General features: G+C 48.9%; 1 pseudogene; it reads right to left on the bottom strand.

Annotated features, from left to right (window-relative positions):
- Positions 1-9,110, bottom strand: part of LOC111978935 (ras-related protein Rab-6B-like) — a 22,908-nt pseudogene that overhangs the window by 5,525 nt on the left and 8,273 nt on the right.

Below are 9,110 nucleotides of genomic sequence, written 5' to 3'. Positions count from 1 at the left end.
CCCTCGTCTTTGTGAGCAGCCAACTCAGTCAGTCCCTCTCTCGTCTGGTGAGCAACCAACTCAGTCAGTCCCTCTCTCGTCTGGTGAGCAGCCAACTCAGTCAGTCCCTCTTCTCGTCTGGTGAGCAGCCAACTCAGTCAGTCCCTCTCTCGTCTGGTGAGCAACCAACTCAGTCAGTCCCTCTCTCGTCTGGTGAGCAAACCAACTCAGTCAGTCCCTCGTCTTGTGAGCAGCCAACTCAGTCAGTCCCTCGTCTTGTGAGCACCAACTCAGTCAGTCCCTCTCTCGTCTGGTGGAGCAACCAACTCAGTCAGTCCCTCTCTCGTCTGGTGCAGCAACCAACTCAGTCAGTCCCTCTCTCGTCTGGTGAGCAGCCAACTCAGTCAGTCCCTCTGTCTGGTGAGCAGCCAACTCAGTCAGTCCCTCTCTCGTCTGGTGAGCAACCAACTCAGTCAGTCCCTCTCTCGTCTGGTGAGCAGCAACTCAGTCAGCCCCTCGTCTGTGGAGAGCCAACTCAGTCAGTCCCTCGTCTTCGTGAGCAGCCAACTCAGTCAGTCCTCTCTCGTCTGTGTGAGCAACCAACTCAGAGTCAGTCCCTCGTCTGTGTGAGCAACCAACTCAGTCAGTCCCTCTCTCGTCTGGTGAGCAACCAACTCAGTCAGTCCCTCGTCTTGTGAGCAGCCAACTCAGTCAGTCCCTCTCTCGTCTGGTGAGCAACCAACTCAGTCAGTCCCTCTCTCGTCTGGTGAGCAGCCAACTCAGTCAGTCCCTCGTCTTGTGAGCAGCCAACTCAGTCAGTCCCTCTCTCGTCTGGTGGAGCAACCAACTCAGTCAGTCCCTCTCTCGTCTGGTGAGCAGCCAACTCAGTCAGTCCCTCGTTCTTGTGAGCAAGCCAACTCAGTCAGTCCCTCTCTCGTCTGGTGAGCAACCAACTCAGTCAGTCCCTCTTCGTCTGGTGAGCAGCCAACTCAGTCAGTCCCTCTCTCGTCTGTGTGAGCAGCCAACTCAGTCAGTCCCTCTCTCGTCTGGTGAGCAACCAACTCAGTCAGTCCCTCTCTCGTCTGGTGAGCAACCAACTCAGTCAGTCCCTCGTCTTGTGAGCAGCCAACTCAGTCAGTCCCTCGTCTTGTGAGCAGCCAACTCAGTCAGTCCCTCTCTCGTCTGGTGAGCAACCAACTCAGTCAGTCCCTCTCTCGTCTGGTGAACAACCAACTCAGTCAGTCCCTCTCTCGTCTGGTGAGCAGCCAACTCAGTCAGTCCCTCTCTGGTGAGCAGCCAACTCAGTCAGTCCCTCTCTCGTCTGGTGAGCAACCAACTCAGTCAGTCCCTCTCTCGTCTGGTAGCAGCCAACTCAGTCAGCCCCTCGTCTTGTGAGCAGCCAACTCAGTCAGTCCCTCGTCTTGTGAGCAGCCAACTCAGTCAGTCCTCTCTCGTCTGGTGAGCAACCAACTCAGTCAGTCCCTCTCTCGTCTGGTGAGCACCCACTCAGTCAGTCCCTCTCTCGTCTGGTGAGCAGCCAAATCAGTCAGTCCCTCGTCTGTGATTGCTGAGCAGCAACTCAGTCAGTCCCTCTCTCGTCTGGTGAGCAACCAACTCAGTCAGTCCCTCTCTCGTCTGGTGAGCAGCCAACTCAGTCAGTCCTCGTCTGTGAGCAGCCAACTCAGTCAGTCCCCCTCGCTCTGGTGAGCAACCAACTCAGTCAGTCCCTCTCTCGTCTGGTGAGCAACCAACTAGTCAGTCCCTCTCTCGTCTGGTGAGCAGCCAACTCAGTCAGTCCCTCTCTCGTCTGGTGAGCAGCCAACTCGTCAGTCCTCTCTCGTCTGGTGAGCAGCCAACTCAGTCAGTCCCTCTTCTTGTGAGCAGCCAACTCAGTCAGTCCCTCGTCTTGTGAGCAGCCAACTCAGTCAGTCCTCTCTCGTCTGGTGAGCAACCAACTAGTCAGTCCCTCTCTCGTCTGGTGAGCAACCAACTCAGTCAGTCCCTCTCTCGTCTGGTGAGCAGCCAACTCAGTCAGTCCCTCGTCTGGTGAGCAGCCAACTCAGTCAGTCCCTCTCTCGTCTGGTGAGCAACCAACTCAGTCAGTCCCTCTCTCTCTGGTGAGCAGCCAACTCAGTCAGTCCCTCTCTCGTCTGGTGAGCAGCCAACTTAGTCAGTCCCTCTCTCGTCTGGTGAGCAACCAACTCAGTCAGTCCCTCGTCTTGTGAGCAGCCAACTCAGTCAGTCCCTCGTCTTGTGAGCAGCCAACTCAGTCAGTCCTCTCTCGTCTGTGAGCAACCAACTCAGTCAGTCCCTCTCTCGTCTGGTGAGCAACCAACTCAGTCAGTCCTCGTCTCTCTCTGGTGAGCAGCCAACTCAGTCAGTCCCTCGTCTGGTGAGCAGCCAACTCAGTCAGTCCCTCTCTCGTCTGTGTAGCAACCAACTCAGTCAGTCCCTCTCTCTCTGGTGAGCAGCCAACTCAGTCAGTCCCTCTCTCGTCTGGTGAGCAGCCAACTTAGTCAGTCCCTCTCTCGTCTGGTGAGCAACCAACTCAGTCAGTCCCTCGTCTTGTGAGCAGCCAACTCAGTCAGTCCCTCGTCTTGTGAGCAGCCAACTCAGTCAGTCCTTCTCTCGTGCGTGAGCAACCAACTCAGTCAGTCCCTCTCTCGTCTGGTGAGCAGCCAACTCAGTCAGTCCCTCGTCTTGGTGAGCAACCAACTCAGTCAGTCCCTCTCGTCTGGTGAGCAACCAACTCAGTCAGTCCCTCTCCCGTCTGGTGAGCAACCAACTCAGTCAGTCCCTCTCTCGTCTGGTGAGCAGCCAACTCAGTCAGTCCCTCGTCTTGTGAGCAGCCAACTCAGTCAGTCCCTCTCTCGTCTGGTGAGCAACCAACTCAGTCAGTCCCTCTCTCGTCTGGTGAGCAGCCAACTCAGTCAGTCCCTCTCTCGTCTGGTGAGCAGCCAACTCAGTCAGTCAGTCCCTCGTCTGGTGAGCAACCAACTCAGTCAGTCCCTCTCTCGTCTGGTGAGCAACCAACTCAGTCAGTCCCTCTCTCGTCTGGTGAGCAACCAACTAGTCAGTCCCTCTCTCGGTGGGAGCAAGCCAACTCAGTCAGTCCCTCTCTCGTCTGGTGGAGCAGCCAACTCAGTCAGTCCCTCTCTCGTCTGGTGAGCAACCAACTCAGTCAGTCCCTTCTCTCGTTCTTGCGTGAGCAGGCAACTCAGTCAGTCCCTCCTCGTCTGTGTGAGCAGGGCAACTCAGTCAGTCCCTCTCTCGTCTGGTGAGCAACCAACTCAGTCAGTCCCTCTCTCATCTGGTGAGCAGCCAACTCAGTCAGTCCCTCGTCTTGTGAGCAGCCAACTCAGTCAGTCCCTCTCTCGTCTGGTGAGCAGCCAACTCAGTCAGTCCCTCTCTCGTCTTGTGGGCAGCCAAGCGGAGCCATTGTTATGGATACTCAGACATGTAGAGAGAATATTTGAGCAGATAAACGCAGCAGTGCAGAGATGGAGCAGGGGACAGACAGAGAGGAGCAGCTAACGGTACGGGCGAGGGAACGGTAGGGCCTGAATGTTGTGGGTATTGGAAGGGCTCAGGCTTAAATTTCATGCCCGTGCAGGGCTCTACTCCCTAGGTACAGGGGCCTACCCTGCTATACCATCACTAGGCTGCTATCCTGCTATACCATCATTAGGGGGGATCCTTTCCCCTTGTCCTATACTGCCCTACAAAACCTTTCATCTGTTGTAAAGGCCAGGTATGTTATCTGATTAATGTGGTATTTAGTTACCTGAAACAAGAACAAGCCAATCRATCAAAATACATCATGAAGTACCATAACGTAGTTACTGAACTTTGCCTTTGTAGGGCAGTATAGATTCTATACATACCATTGCTCATATTACAGGTTCACTGCACTGGAGATGGCAGCCTATTTCTGCCTACTTCTTTATTACCGTACCAGCAACCACGATGAGTTAAAGGATTCTTTCCCTCTACTGAGTTTCTCTTCGTTGTTCTGAGCCTTGATTAACAGTGTTGAGTCACTCACTCTCTCTGTTCTAAAGGATACTGCCTTCAGGGTTCACATCGTCCAAACTCTCCATCCCAGGTAAGGTTGCTGCAACACGCCGAAACAGCTGGAGAGGGAGAGAGAGAAAGAGAGGGAGGGAGGAAGAAGGAGGAAGCGAAAGAGAGAGGGAGGAAGAGAGAGAGCAAGAGAGGAAGGGAAATAGTTTGAAAGAATAGAATAAAACTAACATAATAAAACGACATACTAGAAAGAATTTCCACAATCTAAATCTTATGTTTGAGTGACATGAAGCATATTAAGAAGCTAAAATTCTGAAATGTTGACTGCCTRATTAAGAAATGCTAAATTTATTTGGCAAAGTGGGTGGGGTTATATCCTGTCTGTTTGGCCCTGTCCGGGGGTATCATCGGATRGGGCCAGTGTCTCCTGACCCCTCCTGTCTCAGCCTCCACTATTTATGCTGCAGTAGTTTGTGTCGGGGGGCTAGGGTCAGTCTGTTATATCTGGAGTACTTCTCCTGTCTTATCCGGTGTCCTGTGTGAATTTAAGTATGCTCTCTCTAATTCTCTCTTTATCTCTTTCTTTCTCTCTCTCGGAGGACCTGAGTCCTAGGACCATGCTTCAGGACTACCTGGCATGATGACTCCTTGCTGTCCCCAGTCCACCTGGCCATGCTGCTGCTCCAGTTTCAACTGTTCTGCCTGCGGCTATGGAACCCTGACCTGTTCACCGGATGTGCTACCTGTCCCAGACCTGCTTTTTTCAACTCTCTAGAGACAGCAGGAGCGGTAGAGATACTCTTAATGATCGGCTATGAAAAGCCAACTGACATTTACTCCTGAGATGCTGACTTGTTGCACCCTCGACAACTACTGTGATTATTATTATTTGACCATGCTGGTCATTTATGAACATTTGAACATCTTGGCCATGTTCTGTTATATCTCCACCCGGCACAGCCAGAAGAGGACTGGCCACCCCTCATAGCCTAGTTCCTCTCTAAGTTTCTTCCTAGGTTTTGGCCTTTCTAGGGAGATTTTCCTAGCCACCGTGCTTCTACACCTGCATTGCTTGCTGTTTGGGGTTTTAGGCGGGTTTCTGTACAGCACTTTGAGATATCAGCTGATGTAAGAAGGGCTATATAAATACATTTGATTTGATTTGATATAGCAAGAATCACCTGTTTGACATTGGTGCCTGTCTTGCACTAGTTTCGATGAACATCACGTTCAGTTCTTTGGCTCTTTGCTCTCCCGCCTCAATAGTGATTTGCCTGTGGGAGAATCAGACCATAGCATGCATTCAAATGTTTCAAGGGAAATACTTGATAGACATCTTAAACGGTTTATGTAGAACCAATGACGTTGAACAATTGATGCATAGTTGAATCAAATCAGGTGACTCATGTTCACGCTGTAAATGCATATATAATCCATTTAAAGGGTTGAAAAAGTAGCATTAACTTCAGACAAACTACCCTCCGGAAAGCTTATACAGGGATGCTGGCCCGTGTGTGACTCCAATGCTTCCTACAGTTGTGTCAAATTGGCTGAAAGTCCTTTGGGTGGTGGACCATTCTTGATACACAAAGGAAACTGTTGAGCGTGAAAAACCCAGCACCGTTGCAGTTATTGACACAATATAACAGGTGCGCTTGGCACCTACTACCATACAACATTCAAAGGCACTTAAATATTTTATCTTGCCCATTCCACCCTCTTGAATTGCACGCTATGTAACAGTATAACTTTAGACCGTTCCCTCGCCCCGACACGTGCGCGAACCAGGGACCCTCGGCACACATCAACAACGGTCGCCCACGAAGCATCGTCTAGCCCATCGCTCCACAAAGGCCACGGCCCTTGCAGAGCAAGGTGCAACACTACTTCTAGGTTTCAGAGCAAGTGACGTAACTGATTAAACGCTAGTAGCGCGTACCCGCTAACTAGCTAGCCATTTCACATTCCGTACACTCACCCCCCTTTCAACCTCCTCCTTTTCCGCAGCAACCAGTGATCCGGTCAACAGCATCAATGGAACAGTATAACTTTACGGCCGTCCCCTCGCCCCACACGGCGCGAAACTAGGGACCCTCTGCCACACATCAACAACGGTCGCCCACGAAGCATCGTTACCCTCGCTCCACAAAGGCCACGGCCCTTGCAGAGCAAGGTGCAACCCTACTTCTAGGTTTCAGAGCAAGTGACGTAACTGATTAAACGCTAGTAGCGCGTACCGCTAACTAGCTAGCCATTTCACATCCGTTACACTCACCCCCTTTCAAACCTCCTCCTTTTCCGCGACAACCAGTGATCCGGGTCAACAGCATCAATGTAACAGTATAACCTTTACGGCCGGTCCCCTCGCCCCGACACTGGGCGCGAACCAAGGGACCCTCTGCACACATCAACAACGGTCGCCACGAAGCATCGTTACCCATCGCTCCACAAAGGCCACGGCCCTTGCAGAGCAAGGTGCAACACTACTTCTAGGTTTCAGAGCAATGACGTAACTGATTGAAACGCTAGTAGCGCGTACCCGCTAAACTAGCTAGCCATTTCACATCCGTTACACATACACAATCCATGTGTCCATTGCTCAAGGCTTAAAAATCATCATTTAACCTGTCTCCCTCCCTTCATCTACACTGATTGAAAGAGGATTTAGATAGTCTAGTTTCAGACAGGGATCATCAACTAGTTTCAGACACGGATCATCAACTAGTGTTTCAGACAGGGGATCATCAACTCGTTTCAGACAGGGATCATCAACGCATTTCAGACAGGTATCACTATCAGGGATCATCAACTAGTTTCAGACAGGGATCATCAAACTAGTTTTCAGACAGGTATCTCAACTAGTTTCAGACACGGAGATCATCAATGTTCAGACGGATCATCAACTATGTTCAGGACAGGGATCATCAACTCGTGTTCAGGACAGGGATCCATCAACTCGTTTCAGACAGGGATCATCAACTCGTTTCAGCCATGAACATTTTTTTTGAGGATTGGTCTGGGCTGGCCGGAACATAATTCTAATCTAATTTCTGTAGTGCAAATTGACCGCAGAAACCCAGACAGATATGTTTGACTAAACATAAATTATTACAAACCTGCTTACATTTGTTATAACGAGCATGTGTCTTTCTATTATGCGTGCGGAACACTTGGACCAGATTTCCTGTACATTAAAAATAACTGGACTGATTTCTGTGTTTTTTACAGGTCTTACAGTCCTGGGGCGGAGGTAGCCTAGTGTTAGAACATTGCCGGCCAGTAACCGAAAGTGTTGGTTAATTGAATCCCCCGAGCTGACAAGGTAAATATTATGTTGTTCGGCCCCTGAGTAAGGCAGTTTAACCCATGTTTCCTAGGACGCCATTGTAAATAAGAATTTGTTCCTAACTGACTTGCCTAGTTAAATAAAGATAAAATAAAATAAAAATAATGTCAACAAACTTGGGGAACAAATATTACACACCAGTGGCCCAAATTCGGCCCGCGGGCTGCCAGTTGGGGAACCCTGAACTAGACCCACCTCTTCTCCTCCAGGTCTGTCTTGTTGCCCACTAACATGATGATGACATCACTGCCCCTCTCTGTTCGAACGTCATCAATCCACTTACAGGTCTGCTGGAATGAGTTCAGTCTGTAGGGAAATAATAATTTACAACTTTTACTGTATTTTACTGTGTTAACAAATGGACAGCCACTTAAGTACACAGGGTAACTGTGTGATGTGTTGTGTGTGTGTTGTGTGTTGTGTGGTGGTGTTGTGTGTGTGTGTGTGTGTGTGTGTGTGGGTGTGTGTGGGTGTGTGTGTGTGTGTGTGTGTGGTGTGTGTGTGTGTGTGTGTTGTGTGGTGTGTGTGTGTTTGTGGTGTGTGTGTGCGCGTGCTGTGTGGTTCTGCTTGTTGTGTGAGTTGCAATGCTCACTTGTGATGTCATACACCACCACAGCGACAGTAGAGTCCCGTATGTAGCTAGGAATCAGACTCCTGAAGCGCTCCTGGCCAGCTGTATCCCACAGCTGCAGCCTCACCTAGATAGATAGCATACACAGAGATACAGTACTAGCTAAACAACAGCTCTGTATTAACACGTGTATTTAAGTTCATTTCACCAGGTAAGTTAAATGAGAATACATTCTCATTTATGAATGCCTCATCGATGTAATTAGTGTGTAGTATGTACAAGTATGTATAGTTCAGTGGAGGCTGGTGKGAAGAGCTATAGGAGGATGGGCTCATTGTAATGGCTGGAATGGAATAAATAGAAKGGAGTCAAGCATGTGGTTTCAATATGTTTCATGGGGTTGATAGCAATCTATTTATTCCATTCAAGCCATTACAATGAGCCTGTCCTCCTATAGCTCCTCCCACCAGCCTCCTCTGGTATAGTTAGTATGTCTTGTATACTAGGAGAATTGGAGTGCTATTGTGCTAGTTAGCGTGCTAGGCCACTAAAAAGTGTAGAAATAATGTAGTCTGTGTTGATCTGTGTGTTCCTTTCAGGAAACTGACAGAGTTTCTTACTGTTCGGTCCTCCAGGTACATGGTCTTTGATAAGAAGTCAATCCCAATGGTTGCCTGTCAAATAAAACAACAGGAAAGTGATATTAGCAATAATAGAACAATAAAATAAGTCCCACGGGGTACAGTGTTTTACCCTCTATAGTTTGTTATTCACAAAATAAAATATGTATTGTGATAGATAGGAAACATAAGAAGCTATTCAGTGTGTAGGCCAAGCACTGACATCTAATCAAATCTATGGTAAATAGATKTGTATTGCCCTTTGTACTTTGTACTGTAATTGATGTCCTGTAATGTGCTGGTAATTTATGTCCTGTAATTTGTTTGTACCTGAACATTAAATGAAGGAGCCAACTTTTACCTGATATGTGTTGTCAAAGCTGTCGTACATGAACCTGGTGATCAGTGATGTTTTCCCCACTGGAAGATGAACAGAACACAAGGGTGAACATAGATACATACATACAGTACATATAGTATATACATACACACACCCATACATACAGTATATATACACATCCATACATATAGTATATACATACACACATCCATACATACAGTATATATA

The sequence above is a fragment of the Salvelinus sp. IW2-2015 genome, linkage group LG19, assembly GCF_002910315.2.
Source record: "Salvelinus sp. IW2-2015 linkage group LG19, ASM291031v2, whole genome shotgun sequence".
In the NCBI taxonomy this organism is placed as follows: domain Eukaryota; kingdom Metazoa; phylum Chordata; class Actinopteri; order Salmoniformes; family Salmonidae; genus Salvelinus; species Salvelinus sp. IW2-2015.
This window is presented reverse-complemented; position numbering and strand designations above follow the sequence as displayed.